Raw genomic sequence first — 23,583 nt, forward strand, 5'->3', positions numbered from 1 at the left:
TAAGTTACGGGTCAAATTTGTCTCAGGTTTGGTGGTAGAGAGTGCATTAGCATCAGGTTACTGAGGTTTATGAGGAGGTCTGGGTCTTTGTCTTGCCTCAGATTAGTGGTTCTTTGCTTTCCTATCTATCTATGCTAATTCTGATAATTCTGTGCTAACTTTGCTTCTGATAATTCTGTGCTAACTCTACTTCTGATAATTCTATGCTAACTCTGCTTCTGAGGATGAGATCTGTTCGTCTGCTAAATTCTGCTTCTGTGACAAGATTGGTCTTAGCCTCAAGTTGGATTAATGTGTGGCTGGAGTTATGATATTAACCATTGATTTTGCACAGCATACTTAAGACTCGGTCTTATTTTGCCTTAGAAATGGTGGTTGAGATAGTGTGTAGCTGTCTGCTTTTCTTTCTTTGCTCTGGCTGTAGGCTTGGGGAGTTGCTGCTGTCTGCTGTGATGGTCTCTAGTGTGGAGCTTGCTGCTGTCTGCTGGATGGTCTCTGCCTGTGCTTGGTCTGCTGATCTGTGCTTTTGTTGTTGTGTTGGTTGTGTTGTGCTTAGGTGCTAGATGAGGTCTGCTTTAGATGAATGGTTGAATGCTTGTGTTGGGTGGCTGAATGGCTGAATGTCTGCTTGAATGTCTGAGTTGGTCTGTATTGGTTTGTTGGTATGTGTTTTTTTGTTGTTGTGTTAGTTGGTCTGTCTTCTCGTTAATCTCTCACCAACTCTAGGGTGCTAGCAAATGATAGGATGAGCTTTGTGGTACCAACCTAGTTGGGATGACTTGGCTCATTGTGATGCTTTAGCTCTCCCCTTTTCTTTATTGATGTAATTTGCTCTGTGCTTTGTATTTGTTTATTTCATCAATAAAGTCTCTTGTTTGCCGATCAAAAAAAAAAAAAAAAAAAAAAGAATTTGAGGCTTAGAATGATAATTTTTAAAAAATCCTTCTACATTTTTTAATATTAATGTGAATATTTTTATTTATTATTAATTTTCTCATATTTCGAAATACAAAATTCCTAATTAAATCTTTATATTCAAATATAGCTAATATATAATATATATCATTTCAATTTATAATATTACTAATCCACTTTATTTTTCGTGCAATATAGTTGATTTGTTCTTTTTGTCAAACTTTCACCTTTTTTTTTTAAGGGTAAATTATACTAGCCTCAAGATTTGGAGAAAATACACTAAATTTTATATTTTTGACATAATTACACATACTTTATTTTTAATAAAATTAAAGAGACTCACTAATGTAGATGGCATGAAAACACAACGATACACAGTGATACATATTGTAAAATGTATATTTCAATATAAAAAAGATGACAATATCATTTTTCCATTCATACGACCAACGAATATGTGATGAAAAAAAGACTAAGTGTTATAATAATTAAAACTTTAAGGAAGCTGAAGATAATTACGCCAAACTTGTAGGCTTAATATATTTTCTCCAGATTTCAGGGATGTTAGTGTAGTTTGCCCTTTATAAACCATGAATGTCCAGACTCATGAACCATGAAAATTTTCCATAAATAAGTGTATGGTGTAAATGAAGAGTTGTTGTGTTGTGTGTCACACCTAGAATTAATCTCTTAACAAAATGAGGGAGATTCCCTCTAATCCAAAATCTAAATTGTAAGGGGTTGTTTGGGTCTGTAGGGCTTATTAGGGTCTCATTTCGATAATTCTTATCGTTCATTTTGCCAGATACTTCATGTATTTCATCCACACAAAAAATTAGATTGATGAGGCTATTTTGGTCGATAGGGCTCATTATAGGCCTCATTTTGATAACTTGAATCGTTTATTTTGTCAGATACTTTGTGTATTTCATTCACAAAAACAAATTAGGTCGATTTGATTATTGCAGCTTGTTCAATTTATTATTTTCGTTATAAAAAAATGTATGATTTATTTTTTAAAAACAAAATTGTAGTCCTTTTTTTTTAGTAAAAAACACATTAAATTAAATAAGTTACAATTATCAAATCAACCATGTTTTTTTTCCAAATAAATACAAAATGTTTCCAACAAAATAAACGGTTCAAATTATTAAAATGGGATCGTAATAGACCCCACAAACCTGAACATCCCCTACATTGACGGGAAGGATCCTTCTCCTAAGGCTTCGTTTGGGAAGAAGGGTTGGGTTGAGTTGGGTTTGGTGCTATTTTAGCCACAAAAGGGTAAAATAGGCTTTTTAGCACAATAAGACAAAACATCACATATAACCTGTAATCATTACATTCTTTCTCTCATAAAAAGTCAAAAAATTTCAAAAAGTTATTCCTAAACGAAACTTTTTAGGCCCGGTTTGGTTTTCTCATTGGGCTAAATAATCACATATGGACAAAAAAAAAAAGTCAAAAAGTCAAAAAATCAACAAAAAGTTTGTCATTCTAAAGTCAAAAAGTCAAAAAAACCAAATAAAAAAACCAAACAATCAAAAAAGTTGGCTAAAAAATTCAAAAAATGCAAAAAGCTATCTTTAAAAGTCATTGCCAAACGAACTTTAGTCTTAGACTAAAATAGTAAAAAAAAAATCAATCCACTTCCCAAACAAAATCTAAGAAAGTCCGACTATCTCAAAAAAATGTGTTTGATTTTCCTTTGTTGTATTAGATGGCGAGACAAGTATCAAATCTTTTATTTTGGTTGTCAAAATAAGTTTTTGTTTCTAATAAAGTCTCCAAGCCCGGAACAGTTTACTTTTCGGAAAAATTGACCAATTTCATTATTTTTACGAAGGTATTTTTTTCCTTAAATATAAACCTTTTTTTAATTTATATTTTCATTTTTAAATCTCTTCTCAAATTTATAATTTAAACATAATTAGAAAAAAAAATCTATTAATTAAGCAATTAAACATGCTGTAAATTGAAGCCTTGTGTAGTGGATAAATTATTTTTTGCTCTTTAGACAATATCACGTGGTATTTCAGCTTAATATTCATTAATAAAAACAGATTTAGTACTTATTGCGTTTTTAAAATTTTTTTAACTAGTATTAATTAATAAATAGTGTCGAGTAATGCTCCCAAAATACTAAATAACAACTCTGAATTTTTGCTACTTTGTTTTTTCGTTGTTTTATTTTGTCTTTAAAGTGGCAATTGTAAATGCAAGAAAAAACCGCAAATAATCGAGCTAAGCCCTACTCTACAAATGGACCGATAATATATATAGGCAAATTCTAATCTAATATATAAAGGGTATTGTTAGGGACATTAAATTTTTTATCAAATTTTTTACCAAATAAATGACCAAATGTCTCACATGGGTGTGGGGTCTGCAATTTTGTGGGTCCCACACTCGTGTGAGACATTTGATCATTTATTTGGTAGAAAATTTGGGACCTCTAACATTTTCCATATATAAATCAACGACAAGTCCAGGAACAAAATATATACTCATCACTCTCTTATTTCTCTCTGTAAACATATATAATGCAAAATACATAAAGAATCCCTCACACTCGGTCCATAACAAATACTCGCATATACCATGTCTATGTACATATATAAATATATATGTATGTATAAGTATAATGTATGTATTTATGTGTATCCATGAACAAAATCAAAGAGTCGGGAAATTTAATGCTTGATGAGCGCGACCAAAGACAAAGCCAGCGACGAGCACACGACGGCTGCAGAGATGGGCAACGAGAATGCAGATCCGGCATCCATGCCAGGGGCTGATGCTGGAGCCATCCCGGAGTCTTGTGCCGAAGCAGTAGCAGAGAAGAGAGCGACGACGAAGAAGACTGCCAAAGCCTTGAATGAGCTCATGTTCGCCATTGCAAATTGTATATATATATATATAGAGAGAGAGAGAGAGCTGGTTCTTCTAGAGAGAGAAAAACTAGAGAGGAGAGGAGGGTTTGAGACAGCTGGAAGATTGAAGGAGTATTGAGTTTGGAGGAATGGGGTGGTGTGGTGGCAAGTATATATAGGGGAGCATGCGTGTGGACTGGACCCAAAAGTAAGCGTGTGGCAGCTAAGTTGGCCTGGCACATTGAAACTTGATCGTCGGAGTATATTTTCTAAATCGTGGTATCGGGTAACATAACGGTATCAATCGCGGAGTATTGGTTTCGGTAGTATTGATCGGTACGTATCAGGAATCAGGTGTCGCGGTGGTGAAATTTTAACAATCATTTCACAGATTTTTCAGCTTTTTCTTTTCTGTACCGGTCCGAACCAGTAAGTATCGGCCCGTCGCGGCTTGTGTAACGACTTGTGTAACGTTTATAGACCGATACGTACCGGGACTCGGCCAATACTCCTACGATTTTCAATCTCAGTGGTATACGGACTTGTATCCGACGCGATATACTATTTTTTCGATACGTAGCATATCGGCCAGTATTTAGAACTATGGTGGGATATTGATGGCGGGGCGGGCACTTCTCTCCAAGCCATGTGGCATAGGTTGGTTAACCAACTTTAGTATCTTACCAGAATTTTTTTTTTAAAATTTTCAAATATGATCATAATTTGATTCATAATAATATTATTTGATAAGTATCAGTTTTGATTAGTTATACACTCAATTATATGAGATTTATTATCTTTGTCATATTATTGTGGATGCATTTATGAATTCAAAATATGTGTTTCTAACATTATGAAAATATTTAAGTGAATTCTCTCTTTTATTTGTTTTTTAATTATCAAGTAATTATTTTATTGATATATTATTAAATTTAGGAAGTGGATCTACAATGAATTTATATATCCTTTTTCATTACGTTTTGTCCTTTTTGGTGTTTTAGGATAAATTATCAATAGGTCCTAATAGTTAGATTTAATTCTCATCAAGTATTATTGAAAATAAATTTTGGTAAAATTATTGTTAAAAATAATTTTTTTGGAACAATTTTTTACATACATTACTAAAAATTGACAATTAATGACTTTTTTTGTTATGATTTTTATAAATATACTAAAACTTACAATTAGTGACTTTTTTTTATGACAAATTTATTTCATAGAATCTATTAAATAATAAGTCCACTTATTAATACCTACACGTAAGTACCCCTTTATTTTATTATTTTATCCTTTCATCTTTAAATGGAGTATTTTCTTTAGGCTTTTATGTTCTAAGGTTTTTATTTATTCATTTATTTTTTAATTTGCTGTTAAAGTTAATTTTTGTCTAAAATTATATAGAAAACAAGTGGATGAAGGGAATAGAACACAATTTGATCATCTAATTATTTCCATTAATGACATTATTGTGTACGTGTGACATTTTAATAGTTAAAAAATTTTAATTATGGGTTGGACTTCTATTATGTTGAGATCTCAACGTAGGAGACAAATATATTTTTGAAATAAATCACTCATTTTTTTTAAAAACAAATGTAATAAAATAAAAAAGTTCCAATTATCAGATTGACTTAAATATTTTTATTGATGATATATATTAAAATTTTTATAAAATAATCGATTCAGATAATCAAAACGAATCTTTAGTAAACCTTACAGCTCCTTAAGTTCTCTTATAATATCTCCACATGAGAGAAAGTAAACCCATTAATTTTATACTACTATGGTTAAAGAAAGTAAACTGATACTTCCTTATAGTTTATTATCATTTAAGGAGGTAAAATAATACACAAAGTGCGGAAAATTTTACAATATAAATAATTGAGAGAGTAATTTATAAATAAATATTGGCCGAGCTATGATCCTTTAGTCTCTGTTATGGGTCGGACTAACGGCCGAGGTATGGGCTTCGAGTAGCTCGGTCCCATGTTATATGAAAGCTTGGCAGAGGTACTTTGGACCGAGCTACCTGAATAAGTGGGCTTGGTGGTTAGCCGAGGTATTAGTGAGAAAGGAGGCCGGGTTTGGCATAGCTCGGTCGAATGCTATCTACGTCATTACTTGAGTATATGACTGAGGTAATATAGCTCGGTTATGTCGCAGCAGCCTAAACAAATGAGGTAACCATCTTACTTGGTTGGTGGAAAGCAGAGTGTTATTATAATAGACATTCTTCATTGAGCTCGAGACTCCTAAGAGGGCTCTGCTAAGGAGAGTAAAGTTTTACTAGGATTGTGCAAACCAACTCACTTGGTTGATAGTGAGTAGGGTAAATGATTCCTAGGAGGACTCTTTTAAGAAAGAGTTGAAATCCTACTAGGATTGTGCCAAGCAGAATCTATAAAGCTCATGGCCAGACCTATGTACAAGTATCTCAATTCTTACTCTAGAATACACAGAGCTTATTGTCTATTGTCTAGTTGCTGACTTAGGCATCGGAGGGGTTTCCGGCACACACCCACCGGTTAGCTCACATTTGTGTTTTTAGGTGGCAAAGCAACGTTATTTGGAGGAGGGCAAACTTGATCAACAGGATTATACGAGAAGATTATTTTGCGCTCGTACAATTTGCGCCGTCTGTGGGAAGTAAACAAAGAACAAAATCTCTTGATCAAGTTCTCCTCTCTAGTTGAAAGCAATGACGCACAATGAAGACTTGCCGCAATCTGCTGTTGATGGGCAAACCCCGGAGGGGGGTGGGAGGCGCGAAGGTTTACCTTCCATCCCACCCATGACAGATTTAGAACCCTAGCGGCGGAATTCCCAGAGGGACACAAGGAAGAGACGAGGCATTAGCCCCCGTCGCTCTCAAAGTCCGGAAAGGCAAAGGCGGAGGCTTGATCCTCAAGTTCTGGAGGATGGCGGCAGACATGGAGACTATGAAGCACCAGATAAAAGGAAAGTAGGTGGCGATTGGAGAGAGGCGCAAAGGAAATACGCCCCTTCGCCACTCGGAAGACCATGACAGACATACCACATCTTCACCAGCAGAACGTAAGAGCCTCAGAACAGGCGATACTCAGTCAAGGACTTCCAGGACTCGCTACTCCAGGTCTGAGAGAACGAGGACTGAAAGGTCATATACAGAAGGAATCAACTATCGCCCCTCGCACACGTACCAGACGACATCCAGGTACATGGAGTTGCCCAGATCAATGGACTTACGGACAGTACTCAAGGAAAGGGCCCGATAGAAAGAGGACACCAGGGCTTGCGACCCACACAGAGTTTCAGCCCTACAATGGTTGGCCCTTAGGACGCATGGGAGTGTCGAGGTAGGAGTGCCAATGCCACGCCTTGCTTACGAACCAGCAGACAAAGTATTAGCAAGGCTACAGAGCTCGCCGTTCATTCTGGCAATTAAGAACGCACCTTTACCCTCAGGCTTCCACCAGCCCAAATTCATCACTTATGAGGGGAAGTCAGACCCCTACATGTACTTAAGCCACTTTCGCCAAGTTATGGCAGTATACCAGCGAAACGAAGCTCTAATGTGCATTCTATTTCCATCCAGCCTTGGTGACCTAGGTTTAACCTAGTTCTAAAGGCTACCAGAGAGCAGCATAGCCTCATGGGCACAGCTGGCAGAGACGTTTGTGACTAGATTCAGAACGAATACCAAGACACCAGTGGAGATTGACCAGATACTCTCCATTGACATGGGCGAAAAGGAGACATTGAGATCTTACAATAGTCGATATTGGGAGACTTTTAACCAGATTGGGGATTGCCCTACGAATCTCGCCATCACGCAATACAAACGGGATTTACTAGTCGGTAACAAATTAAGGGACTCAATGACAATGATGCCACCCCTCACGATAGAGGCCCTAATGGAGAGAGTGCATCAACATATCCAAGTAGAGAAAGATAGCGCCCGTGCTAAAGCAAAATCTGGCACAACAGCGATGCCAGATAAAAAGACTACAGCAAAAGTCGAGAGAGTGCATTAACTCTCTTTAGCCGAGATAAGGATCTGGGTTGAAGAAGATTGGCTAGATTAGCTAAACTTTTAGCTCTCTTCAGCCCAGATAAGAATTTGGCTGAAGAAGATTGGTTGGATTAGCCAAAACTTTTAGCTTTCTTCAGCCCAGATAAGGATATGGGCTGAAGAAGATTGGCTGGATTAACCAAACCTTTAGCTCTCTTCAGCCGAGATAAGGATCTGGCTGAAGAAGATTGGCTGGATTAGCCAAAACTTTTAGTTCTCTTCAGTCGAGATAAGGATCTAGACTGAAGAAGATTGGCTGGATTAGCCAAACTTTTAGCTCTATTTAGCCGAGATAAGGATCTGGCTGAAGAAGATTAGCTGGATTAGCCAAAAATTTTAGCTCTCTTCAGCCGAGATAAGGATCTGGCTGAAGAAGATTGGCTGGATTAGCCAAAACTTTTAACTCTCTTTAGCCGAGATAAGGATCTGGCTGAAGAAGATTGGCTGGATTAGCCAAACTTTTAGCTCTCTTCAGCCGAGATAGGGATCTAGGCTGAAGATGATTGGCAGGATTATCCAAACTTTTAGCTCTCTTTAGCCGAGATAAGGATCTAGGCTGAAGAAAGGTTGGCAGGAATAACCAACATTTAACTCTTTTTTAGCCGAGATAAAGATCTAGGCTGAAGAAAGTTGGCAGGTATGACCAACATTTAGTTCTCTTCCGCCGAGATAAGGTTCTGGGCTGAAGAAAGTTTGTAGGGCCAACACATAGCAAGGTTAGCAGATTACAAAGCTCCTGGACCGAGATGACTGTCTCGACCAAAAAAGTTCAAGACATGCCAATTAAAGTTGAAAGACAAATACAAGCAGGATATGAACCGGACAAAAAGATTGGAAAATAGCAGATTTTATTCCATTCCATTTGAAAAAATGAGCATTACAGAAGTAGAGGCAAGTCTCAGAAGCACGAAGAGTGAGAGAAAATGAGCAGTGGAGTGTTTGGTTAAAAAAGAAGGGTTTTCGTTTAAAACACAAAAATGGGCGGGACTGTTCAAAACTTTCGCGGTACAACGACGGTTGTGACAGTTGTACTTGACCAGTGGAAGCGAGCCACCTGTCCAGGGGAATAGATAATGATTCAGACGTGCTTGCGAACCGGAACGATGTGCAGAGCAGCTGACAAGACGTTTCTGGACCGGCCAAATCGGTAGCTCGGTAGAAGGTGAGCTCGGTTGGCTTGAATGTTTTAGCTCGGCTGGAGAAGAATAATCCCAAATCATGCTTTGCAGATGGAATTAAGGGGCAATTGAGAGGGTAATTTATAAATAAATATTGGCTGAGCTACGATCCTTTGGTCTCTATTATGGGCTGGACTAAAGGCCGAGGCATGGGCTTCGAGTAGCTCGGTCCCATGTTGTATGAAAACTTGGCAGAGGTACTTTGGACCGAGCTACCTGAATAAGTGGGCTTGATGGTTAGCCGAGGTATTAGTGAGAAAGGAAGTCGGGCTTGGTATAGCTCGGCCGAATGCTATCTACGTCATTACTTGAGTGTATGACCGAGGTAATATAGCTCGGTTAGGTCACAGCAGCCTAAACAAAGGAGGTAACCATCTTACTTGGTTAGTGGAAAGCAGAGTGTTATTATAATAGACATTCTACATGGAGCTCGAGATTCCTAGGAGGGCTCTGCTAAGGAGAGTAGAGTCCTACTAGGATTGTGCAAACCATCTCACTTGGTTGGTAGTGAGTAGGGTGAATGATTCCTAGGAGGACTCTTTCAAGGAAGAGTTGGAATTCTACTAGGATTGTGCCAGACAGAATCTATAAAAGCTCATAACCAGACCTATATACAGGTATCCCAATTCTTATTTTAGAATACACAGAGTTTATTGTCTATTGTCTAGTTGCTGACTTAGGCATCAGAGGGGTTTCCAGCACACACTTGCCGGTTAGCTCACATTTGTGTTTTCAGGTGGCAAAGTAACGTTGTTTGGAGGAGTGCAAACTTGATCAACAGGATTATACGAGAAGATTATTTCGCGTTCGTACAGAATCGATTGTGATAGTTCTTTAATTTAAATACAGGTCGTACTTTGTTTCTTTATGGTGTTAAAAAAAATAGAAAAAAATTCAAACCACTAGATTTGTCCTTATAATATTATTATTATTATTTTTAAAAAGCCTCTATAATGATTCGGCCTTGGAAGGTTATAAATTTATAAAATGAATTCTAATATTTAGAATTAATAGTTTTGTGATAAATTAATGAATTTACCTTGCCATAAACTACTTAAAAAATTATGTGTAAATTATGTAAATGGTCACTGTAATTTGCATGATGTGTTAATTTGGTCCATGTTATTTTAATTTTCTCGATTTTGCCTTTTAATTTAACGGATTGTGTTATATTAGTCCAATAAATGACGACCGTTTGGTGGACGAAAAGTCAAGTGCCTCTATTTACACACTACCTTTCATATCAAGGCACACCATTAATTAGTTTATTTTTTATTATAATATTAACCTAATGTAAAATGATCACAAAGAATAAAGGGTTATGATGCATACCTTATGTAATACACACCAATTACTCATTGCACACCACACCCAATTTTGATTTTTTTTAATTTTTTACTCAATACACTATCAATTTTCAAATATTCCCAAAATATCCTCATCTTCTCTAACCATAACAATAACCATAACCATAACCATAACCCTAACCCTACCTCGCAGTTACAACCGCCATTAGCCGTTGCCGTCAGCCATCCTACCTCTTTTTGCCGCTACTACCCTCCGACTGACACCATTCCATTTTCTGTTTCCATCCCCAATCCATTTGTGCCCCTGCAATGGCAGTAACTCGCGTTGCCATTTCCTTCACGGTTGACATTCCAACTCGTATCTCCCTTCCCCCCCATCACCCCTCTCCAGCCCTTTTGGCTACCATTTGTTGTTACCCATCATCTAGATCCCCTCCTCAGTGTGACTCAGCTCCTCCACTCCATCATTCGATCTACAGTTACGCGAGAGATTTGGGTTTTTGGATCTAGGGTTTGAAGGGAAGAAGAAGAAAGGGCTATGGGTGGAAATAGGGGGAGAGAAGAGCTGCAATGGGGGAGGAAATAGCAGTGGAACGGGGATTTGTAGAGAAGAGGTGCCAACTGAAGGGGATTCGGAGAGGCAATGCTGGCTTAACAGTAGCGACAGTGAGCAGATGTTAGGGTTTAGGATTAAAGTTGGGATAGGGAAGATGAGGACGGAATGGGATGGGTCATCGGAGCTAGGTATGGAGAGGGAGCTGCGGCCGAAGCTGGTAATGGCTGCAACGACAACGGGTAGCGAGCGGGCAACAGCGATTAGCGTTAGGGTTAAGGTTTGCGCTGGTGGGGGTGGATTGTGTGGACTGAGAAATTCGTGTGAAGGTTAAAAATTTAGTTGACTAGAAAGATAAAGATATAATAAAAAAATTTAAGGAAATGGAAGATTAAAGATTATGGGTGGAGTATGTGAGTGAATAAGGGTAAAGATGTAAGATTGTGGGTAGGGTGTGTGAGTAAGGGTAAAGATGGAAGATTGTGGTGTGTATTGAGCAAATTTTTTATTTATCAAATTATTAAATGTGTGCCTTGAGTAGTGGTGTGTCTTGAGATGAAATGTGATGTGTAAATAGAAGCACCCTGAAAAGTCGTCACGTGCTCAAACGATATGTCAATTTGGTCATAATAGTTTACGCGATATGTCAATTTAGTCCATATCGTTTTAATTTGCTTAATTTTGACAGAGGCCAAATAGGCACATCGTATAAACTATAGGGACCAAATTGATACATTGTTTGAGTTTCCGTCCACCAAATCTAATGGCCATTATTTATTGGACTAATATAACACGAACCGTTAAATTAAGGGGCAAAATAGAGCAAAATAAAATAATAGGGATCAAATTGACACATGGTATAAATTACTGGGACCATTGACATAATTTATCCAAAAATTATTTATTAGCTCTAGTGTATGTGTGCCGTTCCAACAATAAAAGAACAAAAATATGAGATCATCTATCCATTTATATGCATTTTGTATTTGATTCAGTAAATAATTTATGTTTTAATGCACAACAATGCTATAGACCCCCAAAAACCACAGTCCCCACTCACCTGTGATTGGTCTGAGAATGAACGGAAAAAAAAAAAAAAAAGTTTGATCCATATGATTTTGGGGGTCATGGAAGTCCCCAACTTTGGAGGTCCCAAGCATTTTTATTTAATGCAAGGATAAATTATAAATGTATTTCTTGAAATTTGCTTAAAATACAAATTGTTCTTCATAGTTTGAAAAATTGTCAAACTTTTTTATCGAACATAATTAACTGACAAAATGAAATTTCTAACTACTCTACTAGATGATGATAAAATTGTTTGAATTATTTCCTAAAATAAATTTCTAACATCATTAAAAATTGTTAATTATAGACATGACACATGTTTGTCATTAATTTTGTAAATTATTTATGTGCACTTAACTTTTCTCATCCAAAAAATAGTACCTCTTCAAGTTCCACAACTTTGAAAATATATAAATTATTTTGATGGGCCTCTTGCTTCAAAATGAAAAATAAATAAATAAATAAAAGCTTAACCCTGATCCTTTGAATGAAAATATGTCACAGTAAATGGTAAAGAAAAGCACAAACTACCTTGTATTAAGCATTTTTCAAGCAATACTCTGGGTAGAAAACAAAATTGCCTTTTGGTATCATATATAATTCTTTGATTTGTCTATTGGTGTCTCTCTATAGAGGTCATTTTATCATCCCATAAGATTGCTAAACAGAAATATTCATTTTTTTTTTATTCGAAGCCATTTTATCACCCACTTCGAACGAGCCCATAGGTTTGATCACCCGATTAGCCTGAGTTCCTTTGAAATGAAAAGTGACAGTAGGAAGGTTATTAAACCCTTCTGGCTTGTGTCGCTCATAGCAGAGTTCCAAGCTAGATGAATTTCAATGGTACCTTTTCAAGTTCTTAAAACTAGAGAAATGCTTTTGCAATTCATTTAACAAAACATCATAAGAAGGCTCGACATCATAAGAAGGCTCGACGATGCGTGAATTTCCGAAATGAAAGTCTATGATGCACCCACTAGTATTGCCATTGTCTCTCAATGCAATACCATTGTGCTTATATTGAGTCTCCTCTCATTGAGGCTAATCCCTTGCAATTCTACGTAGTAAAGCGGTTACTCCTTATTGATGTGTTGAATGATAATTGGTTAAGGAATACAAACACGTAATATTTTAGGAACATGAATAATTTCTCCAGAGGATGTTAGTGTAGTTTACCCTTTATAAACCATGAAAATTGTCCAGATTCACGAACCATGAAATTTTTTCATAAATAAGTGTGGTGTAGATGAAGAGTTATTGTGTTGTATGTCACTCGTAGAATTAATCTCTTAACAAAAGGAGAAGGATTCTCTCTAATCCAAAATCTAGATTGCATGGGGGTTGTTTAGGTTTATAGGGCTCATTAGTGTCTCATTTCGATGATTCGAACAGTTTATTTTGTCAAACACTTCGTATATTTCATCCACACAAAATTAGGTTGATGGGTCTATTTGGGTCCGTAGGGCTCATTACAAGCTCCATTTTAATGATTTAAATTGTTCATTTTGTCAGGTACTTTATCTATTTCATTCAAAAAAAAGAAAAGAAATTAAATTGATTTGATAACTGTCACTTGTTCAATTTATTATTTCGTCATAAAAAATATTTGATTTATTTTTTAAAAATATAATTGTAGTCCATTTTTTTTTTTACTAAAAAACAAATTAAATTAAATATATTATAATTATCGAATCGTTCTAATTTTTTTTTATGAATAAAATAGATGACGCATCTAACAAAATAAACGATTTAAATTATTAAAATATAATTGTAATGGAACCCACATATCTGAATAACCCCAACATGGACAGGAGGGATCCTCCTCCTAACAAAAAGTCCGATTATCTCAAAAAAACGTGTTTGATTTTCCTTTGTCATCCTAGATGGCGAGAAAAGTATCAAATCTTTTATTTTGTTTGTCAAAATAAGTTTTTGTTTCTAATAAAGTCTCCAAGGCCGGAATAGTTTACTTTTTGGAAAAAAAATTTCCCTTAAATATAAACTTTTTTTTTTAATTTATATTTTTATTTTTAAATCTCTATTCAAATTTATAATTTAAACATAATTAGAAGAAAAAAAAAATGCTGTAAACTGAAGCCTTGTGTGAATGTAAATGCATGTTTTTTTAAACATAATTATTTTTTCCCTTAAATACATGTTTTTTTGTTGTTTTATTTTGTCTATTTATTTGTTAAAGTGGCAATTGTAAATGCAAGAAAAAAGCGCAAATAATCAAGCAAAGCCTTACACTACAAATGGAGCGATAATATGTTGGGAAATTCTAATCTAATATATAAATCAACGAACGAGAAGTCCAGGAACAAGTATATACTGAAATCACTCACTTATTTCTCTCTGTAAACATATATAATGTAAAATAAATAAAGAATCCCTCACACTCGGTCCATAACAAATACTCGCACATCCTATGTCCATGTAAATATATAAATATATATGTGTGTATATGTATAATGTATGTATTTATGTGTATTTATGAACAAAATCAAAGAATCGGGAAATTTAATGCTTCAGAGCGCGACAAAAGACAAAGCCAGCGACGAGCACACGACGGCTGCAGAGATGGGCAACGAGAATGCAGATCCGGCGTCCATGCCAGGGGCTGATGCTGGAGCCATCCCGGAGTCTTGTGCCGAAACAGTAGCAGAGAAGAGAGCGACGACGAAGAAGACTGCCAAAGCCATGAATGAGCTCATGCTCGCCATTGCAAATTGTATATAAATAGAGACAGAAAGCTGGTTTTTCTAGAGAGAGAAAAACTAGAGAGGAGAGGAGGGTTTGAGACAGCTGCAAGAGTGAAGGAGTACAGAGTTTGGAGGAATGGGGTGGTGTGGAGGCAAGTATATGTAGGGGAGCATACGTGTGGACTGGACCCCAAAGAAAGCGTGTGGTAGCTAAGTTTGCCTGGCACGTTCAAACCCGATAGAGCGCGGGCCGAGTCGTAATCGTAGAAGAAAACAGGGGTAATTCACAGGAGGGTCGGTGTTTGTGTGTGTGTGTGTGTGTGTTTGTGGTGTTGGGGGGGGGGGGGGGGGGGGGGGGGGGGCGTGGCATAGGTTGGTTTACTGACTTTAGTCTCTTCTCGTTAAAAATCTCTCACAATTTAATGAGTAATGATACCTATTTTTAATTTGAAAGCTCTGAATGAAGCACCAGTGAGTATAAAATGTGAATTTCTAAGCAGAGCATTAGTGTTTGGTTTGAATTTTTTGAATTAAATTTTTTAAAAATTGAGTTTTTTAATTTTTATATTTTTTTATTTTTAGTGAATATTTTTAAAATTTTAAACATTTTTTTTTTTATTTTTTTAGATGCACCTTACTTAGATGTATCTAAAAAGTAACAAATTTATGAAAAAATATTTTTAAAAATTAATAAATACATAAAAATATAAAAAATGTGCTGAATTCTCATATATTTTTTTTTGTATTTTTGGTATTTAGTGAATTTTGAAAAGGTTTTTTTCAATTTTTTTTTACTTTTTAGGTATATTTATATTAGGTATGTCTAAAAATTAAAAAAAAATTGCCCAAAATATTAAAAAAAATTCAATAAAAACAAAAAAGAACGAAAAATAAGAAAATAAAATTTCTTGAAAAGTGTTGTTGAAAATGATAACCAAGCATAGTGTAACAGAGAATGTGTTGGCTAAATCACATGGCCCAATGATATAACACTTTATGAAAATATTTAAGTGAATTTTTTATTTATTTATTTTTTAATTATCAACTAATTATTTTACTGACACATTATTAGATTTAGAAAATGAATCTACAAAATAGATTTATATATTATTTTCATTACCTTTTGCCCCCTTTTTTTTTTATTATTTTATCACTTTATCTTTTAAATGGAGTATTTTCATTAGGCTTTTTTTTTTTTTTTTTTTGAAGTTAATTTTTGTCTAAAATTATATAGAAAACAAGTGTATGGATATAGGGAATAGGGGACACAATTTGATCATTTAACTATTTATAAAAAAAAATAAAATTGACAGTACCTTTTGGAATGATTGTAATGTTTTTGGATTTTAATCTTTCAATACTACAAGCGACACTTGAAATTGTTATTCTAATGAAATAAAATCAATCTATGTGTTGTTCTTTTATTTAATAGAAAAGTGACTAGAGTTTTATTGTTGATCATTAGGTTCATTTTGAATGAGTTTTAGGTTTACTAAGTTTATGGTAAAACTCATAAACTTAGGGAAAATGGTAAAACTCATAAAACCAAATGGGTTTTTTGTTTTTCCTGTAGGCTTTGAAAGAAGCCTTTGAACAAGTTCAACTGTGTTCCAGGCTGGAGGAACTTTTACTAAAGAAGAAACTCTTAAACAACGGGGATTCTCCAGAGATTCATGCAAAAAATGGATGGTTTTCCTCTTGATGACAGTGTTTTCTTGATTAAAAGTGAATCAACCAAAAGAAAGAGTCAATGCCAAAGATTAAGAACTAGATGGCAATGCAAGAATAACTGGTTTAAAGATTCTCTGTTTCTTCTACACATGATGCACCACACATGATGCACCACTGGTACAAGGAGTTTTGAATGGGATCCCAATTTACTTTCTGTCTATATTCAAGATTCCAATTAGGATTGCAAAAAAAATTTGAACAATTGATGGGATTTTTTTTTAGGAAGGGAAAGGTGAGGGCAAGAAGGACCATCTGCTAAACTAAGAAATAGTCTCACTTCCGAAGAAGAAAGGGTGGTGTAGAACCAGAAGACGAAAGGCGGCACAACCTACTCTAGGGTTTATGTTCCACAACCTCCATATATATATGGCTAACATAGCTAATAAGGAAATTAAAGAAAAACGAGAAATAACTAAGTTGGAAATAAAATCTCTTAAAAATTTTAGGGTTTAATGAGGTGAACCAAGCTTTGCTGGCTAAAGTCTATTTACATCATGTCTTACTTCAATCACTTTGAGCTGTACCAATGAATAGTTCTTGTTGCATTGCCGAAGGGTACTATTTGAGCTTTAAGGTGGTTTCATAATCTCGGGTGTAGAACTTTTTCATAACCAAGATAAGAAAAGAGGGGAGGAAAAGAATATTGAAGTCTTAAGTTGCAAAGTTAGTTGAATTTTGTCAAACTTCCATATTATTGTCCATCTAAGGAAAGACAGATATTACATCTAATGTTTTTATTTTTTTTATTGCTGGTTTTTCATGAAGTAGTTTTGAATTAGGGCAGCTGGAAAAGCTTTTAATGATCTTACTATGTTAAACTTGGTATCTGTCATTGATTATTATTTGAATTTCATTCCTATTGAATTTAGAAACAACTTGCTAGGATACTGGTCTTTGTTGGCAATATCTTCTTGTTAACATATCATTCCCTTTTGGTTCTTGACAGATCTGATAGGAAGTTTCTTTATCAGATATTGGGTGAAGTTATTAATGCAGGGGCTACAACTGTCAATGTCCCTGATACTGTTGGGTATACTGTGCCTGATGAATTTGGACAATTGATTGCCGACATAAAAGCCAACACTCCTGGAATTGAAAATGTGATTATTTCGACGCACTGCCACAATGATCTTGGGCTGTCTACTGCCAACACATTAGCGGTATGTAATTATATTGGTCTTCTTGTATACATTTAAGGGCCACATAAACCAAGGTGCACTCATGTGTTAGTTCATCTAAATTTAGGGGGCATGTGCAGGCTCAAGACAAGTGGAAGTAACAATCAATGGCATTGGTGAAAGAGCTGGTAATGCTTCATTGGAGGAGGTGCGTGTTGTTTACGCGAAGTTTGATAAAAAAAAGTTACAGCCTCTTAATTTCATGGAAGCTTATTTTTTATGTGGTTTATGGACTTCTGTTGCTCTGCATGGAGCTTTCAGACAGCTTTTATGGACCTAATGATGCAATTGCATTCTGAGCTTGATACTGATGTTCCTTCCATCGCTTCTCCTTTAGAGTAAGCAACAAGAATATTTTTAGCTCCTTTTCATTTGCTTATGGACTTTTTCTGCAAGATTTCTTTTCTCAACACTGGATTCAGTTAGTCTATGATGAGTGACTATGTTGTGCACCATCTTCACAATGATTGACACACTATGGCAGAGCCTTGTTCTCTTCTATGTACTTTTATTCACCTATAGGGAGAGCACTATTGACATATGGGGCATGGGAAGTTTGTGGACGATTGCAGTTGTTAATATGCACTTGGCAATGGACATTAAGCGGTGGTTGCTACTTACTCATTCTTTAGTTTGGGGATCAATAATCATTACTTATGCCTGTGTGGTGGTATTGGATTCTATACCCATCTTCCCCAATTACGGGTTAGTGTTTTGATTCAAATAGGACCACTGCATATTTTGTCCATTTCACAATGTGGAGCTAATATGTTTTTTTGTCTTCATCAGGACAATATACCATCTGGCAAAGTCACCTGCATATTGGCTCTCCATCTTGGTTATAATAGTCTTAGCATTACTCCCTCGCTTTATTTGGAAAGTTATACATTAAAATTTTTGGCCTTCAGATATCCAGATAGCTAGAGAAGCTGAGATACTGAGAAAAGAACCTAATTATTTTGGGTCTAAGCCAGATCCAGGTTCCAGTTAATATGTATATTATTAACTGATCCAATTTGCTATGACCTGGCCAGAGTTTGTCCAGCCAAATGTGAAATTTAATGGTAAGTTCAGTTTCATTTATACATCTATTCCTTTTCTGTTTCATTCAGGGTACCTTCCTTGCTCTCTGTCTCTGTGATTGGAGAAAAATAATTCTCACCTATGGGCATGAGCTTTCTCGAACAGTAACTAGCCATATGTTAAACCCCATGGTCAACCCATTTTCTCACTTTCATCATCATCATCTTTCTCTTTAATTGAATTCTGCACTTGTGTGTACATATCATGTTAAATATGTAAATGTCTAATTAGTATATCTTGTTAAAAGAAATATGTACTTGTGTATACATATATATATATATATATATTAGCATTTGGGCCCATGCAATGCGTAGCAATTCATTTTGGTCCTCTTTTTTTTTTTTTGTAAAATTCATAATATGAATTTCTATTTCTGTTTAAATAGAGATATGGTTGAGGGTAGGCAGTTGAAACTGTCATGATTTTTCTCTGAACTTCGGTGGCGACTTGATATTTACATGTTTATCCCTTTTATGATGAAAAGCAGAGACATATGGCATGGTTTTTCTGGACAAAGAGGTAGCGTGACGGACCTTAAAATATGTGTTCACATTATATTATATAATAATATAAATAGTATAGATGTATGTATTGTAAGTTCAAGGAAACTTATACCATGAGAAATAACACACAGATTTCATGATAAAATGGGCAGTTCAGAGATCAGTTAGTCTTCCTACCACATCATGTAGCGGTAATAAATCACATGGCTCAGTTTCAGCTGGTACGTATAAGTTTTTGACTTTTTAGTAGTATTTGTATAGTATACTTCAATTGAAATCAAATGGACATGACTATCACAGTTTATTTGTTTATTTGTTTGATCAATTACAGAGAATTTTATTAATCATTAAATATGATTTTATATTATTTTTGGTGATTGATCTCCTTGTGCCATTGTGCGATGTGTTCATTGTTTTGTTCAATTACGAAGGAATCTTATCGTGACAAATTGACAGCTTGTCTCAAACCACCCCCACTCCCTCTCTTACTTTTGCAACTGCTTGTCTCTTACTACATCAGCATAATTTGCCAATGCATGAACTCTCCTCTAAAACCTCTTGATATGCTGCCACTCCTATAACATCAAAAGGATTTGACCCCTATCAAATGCATAGAAATATTACAGAAACTAGTGGGGTGGCACTCATTACATGAGTGCAAGTGCCACAAAGAACCACTAAGTTAGCCAATTTTTGAACAATAGTGCATAGAGAGAGAGAAAGAGGTGTACTAAGTAGCCTCTTAATTAGGAAAGAGAATTTTTAAAACTAACTGGGAGTTCTAGGCAGTTGTGGGGAGTTCTTTAGAATAATGTGTTTACTTGAACATTTACCCTCAAATGAATATAGAAGCAAAAGGATTTTAATAATGCATAATTTAATTTTCTTTGGATAGTTTAGGGAAATGAAAAATATACACAAAATTAGTGTTCTACTTTTATATATTAGCAAAGATGACATGCTTGACAACTGAAGTAAAAACGAAACTAAAGCTATTAAAAGTACACATGATGATAATATATATGCATCAATTATGAAGTGCACAATGCTCTAATGGAGATGCCATTAAAGTTGTTGCATGTTGACATTGCTAATATTGGTGCCAAATTTAGTACAAGTCTTGGCAGATTGTTAGATTTTGGAATTGCTATCAACGGTTAGATGCATTTTCTATTATTTATGATTACTGATATCAACTTCTCTCTCTCTCTCTCTCTCTCTCTCTCTCCCCCCCCCAAAAAAAAATTGTATTCATGTTTTTAAGTTCAGGGAACAACAGCGATAAATGGAAAAAGTGCATTGGAGACAATGATGGAGAGGCTGGATTAATGATGGAGAGGTTGGATTACAAGTTAACAAAACTCAGATTCCGAATATAATTGCAGTGACGCAATGCATAGAGAGGGGCATCCAATTGTGGTGAACTAGGTTGATATGGTAGGAAAATGATTTGTGTGAATGTGGTTATTGTGAATGAGAATAAGAATATCAAGTTGGTTCAAATGTCCAGATTTGTATTTTGGTGAACTCATATTCCTATTTTGGCTCAAATAGAGGGACATCCAATTTTGGTGACTCCTTAATGTAATTCAAACGATTTGTGTGTGAATGTTTTTTTTTTTTTTTTTGGTGACTCCTTAATGTAATTCATTTGATAAGATTTTACTATGTGAATGGGAGTTATTATTTCATATTAGTGTTATTTTTCAGTTTTATTATAGGTTTTTTTTGGGTTCAATAACCTAAAATTAGCACAATTAAAAAAAGGGGCTATCACGGCGTTTCTAAAAACGTCGTTAAATAGCATCAGATATACGATGGCGTTTTAAAAACGTCGCTAAATAGTATGATGACGTCATGTTACAGTTGGCAGAACTTTTACCGGCGTTTTTAGAAAACGCCGCCTATTGGCATATAGCGACGTTTGTAAAGCGCCACAGAGTTATAGCGACGGCCGCATCTTCGACGTTTGGTGCTAAACGCCACAAAAATATTTAACGGCGTTTTTAGGACCTATTGCGGCGTTTTTTAAACGCCTCTAAAACCAGAATTTCCAGCAGTGTGTGTGCCACTTTAATGGTTAAATAGTTTAACTATGGGTTGAATTTCTATCGTATTGAGATCTCAATGTGAAAGAACTTGAGAGATTTATAAGATTCATCACGAGTCTCGTTGTAGTAATCCAATTTGTAATGCCCTCAATGTATAATTATAATTTTTTTATTTTATAGTATTTGTTCCGAAAAAAATGAAAGATAAATATATTTTTGAAATAAAACATTCATTTTTTTAAGAAACAAATGCAATAAAATGAAAAATATTACGATTATCAAATTGATCTAAATATTTTTTTATTGATGATATACATTAAGAATTTTACAAAATGAATAGTTCAAATAATCGAAACGAGATCCGAAATAGGCCTACGAATCCCTCAAATTTTTTTCATGAGATTTTAACATGATGAAAACTCAACCCTTTAAAGTCAATAGTTTTGTGATAAATTAATGAATTTACCTTGCCATAAACTACTTAATAAAAGTATTTATTTGATCTAGCGTATGTATGCCATTCCAACAATAAAAGAATAAAAAAAAAGAAGATATTCTCTATCCGTTTATATGCATTTCATATTTAAGGCACTACGTTAAAACAGGGTATTAACGGCAGTTTTTTTAACGGCGGTAACGAAAATCGCCGTTAAATGTACTATTAACGGCGGTAACGAAAACCGCCGTTTTAACGGCGGTTTTCGTTACCGCCGTTAAAAAACCGCAACTAAAAGTGTCTTTAACGACGGTAATGAAACCCACTTTTAACGGCGGTAACGAAACCGCCGTTAATGTCCACTTTTAACGGCGGTAACAAAACCGCCGCTAATGCCCAATCATTACCGCTGTTAATGACGGCGGTCTTTGCCGGCGGAGCTCCGGCGAAACTCCGGCGAGCTCCGGCAAAACCATCTACAATAAAGTAAAAGTAATGTTTAAATATTTATTTAGGGAATATATTTCATGAAGAGTGGCTATGGCAGAGTGGTTGGTGTTGGTGGATAAGAGGTCTTGGGTTCAAAACTTGGGGAGTGCAAGAAGAAAGAATTATTTTTTGAAAAATTTGAACCTATTTACGGCGGTAAAAAATCGCCGTTTTTGGTCCTATATTACTGCCGTTTTTGGTCGACTTTTAACGACGGTAATTTGCCTTTTTATGACGGTTTCACTTTTTCCGACACACGCATAAACGGCGGTAACGAAACCGCTGTTAATACTGCCGTTAAAAGCTTTAACGGCGGTTTTACAGCCTTTAACGGCGGTAAAAAACCGCCACTAAAGCCCAATTTTGACGTAGTGAGGGTTGTTTGAGATTTTTAAATAAGTGCATTTTTTGACTTTTTATGAAATGTGGATTGGGTTTGAAGTGATGTGGTATAGAGGTGATGTGACTTAAATATGACTTTTTGAATTTTTTAGGGAATGCCAAACCTAGCCTTAATTCGGTAACTAATTTATGTGTTAATGTAAGGGTAAATTATGAATACATTTTTTAAAATTTGTTTAAAATACAAATTATTTTCTATAGGTTGAAATTACAAATATCTCCTTGTCAAACTTTTTTATTGAACATAATTAACTGAAAAAATAAAATTTTTGACTGTTCTTTTATATAATGATAAAATTATCTAAATTATTAATTAAAATAAAATTTTGGTATCATTAAAAACTGTTAATTAACTTAATAATTTATTAATAAAATTGGTCATTTTTTATGAAATTAAAATTTTCAAGAGATAGAATATAATTTTTAAAATTACGAGTAAATCATATTTTAAATAAATCTCAAAAAGTGCATAGATAATTTACCCTTAATGCAAATATAGTCTTCCCAGTGGCTCCAATTTTAGTTGTTTTCTGTGCGGTGCCCCTTTTCATCATGGAAGGTGCACCGGGACCTCTCGTCATAGTCTTTTTGTGCTTCTCCCAACTTAGCTGGCCACCGAACGAAAGGTTCGTTGCGTATCTCACTAAGAATTCGGTAGATTGGTTTTTTGAACACTGTGGTTATGGCAGCTCGAACTCTTAACTTTCTTTTTTCTGGATCCTCTCTGTGAGCCCGCTTGCCTCGCCCATTCCTGCTTGGTTGTTCTACCGTGTTGACTTTTGTTGAAGTTTTTTTATTTGGTATTGCTGTTGTGCTAGATTTCGCTTTAGCACGGGCGCCATCCTTCTCCACGCGAATATGTTGGTGCACCCTCTCCATTGAAGCCTCCATCGTGAGGAGTGGCGTCATAGTAATTGAATCCCTCAATTTGTTGCCGACTAGCAAGCCCCGTTTGTATTGTGCAATGGCGAGGTTCGTAGGGCAATCCCCAATCTAGTTGAAGGTTTCCCAGTAGCAACTGTTGTAGGATCTCAACGTCCCCTTGTCACCCATGTCAATG

At 35.3% G+C, this 23,583-nt stretch overlaps 1 long non-coding RNA gene across 2 annotated transcripts; it reads left to right on the forward strand.

The window, feature by feature from the left end:
• Window positions 1-16,548: 16,548 nt before the first annotated feature.
• On the forward strand, window positions 16,549-20,836 carry LOC145820424 (uncharacterized). 2 transcript variants are annotated; one of them, XR_014361951.1, is made up of 4 exons: window positions 16,549-17,541; window positions 17,627-17,707; window positions 17,821-17,897; window positions 20,410-20,836. It is a non-coding gene; the product is annotated as an uncharacterized LOC145820424 (long non-coding RNA). The 2 variants fall into 2 exon arrangements; XR_014361952.1 differs by having other exon boundaries at window positions 20,415-20,836.
• Window positions 20,837-23,583: the final 2,747 nt, after the last annotated feature.

The sequence above is a fragment of the Camellia sinensis genome, chromosome 2, assembly GCF_055761805.1.
Source record: "Camellia sinensis isolate YWXY chromosome 2, ASM5576180v1, whole genome shotgun sequence".
NCBI classification, from domain to species: domain Eukaryota; kingdom Viridiplantae; phylum Streptophyta; class Magnoliopsida; order Ericales; family Theaceae; genus Camellia; species Camellia sinensis.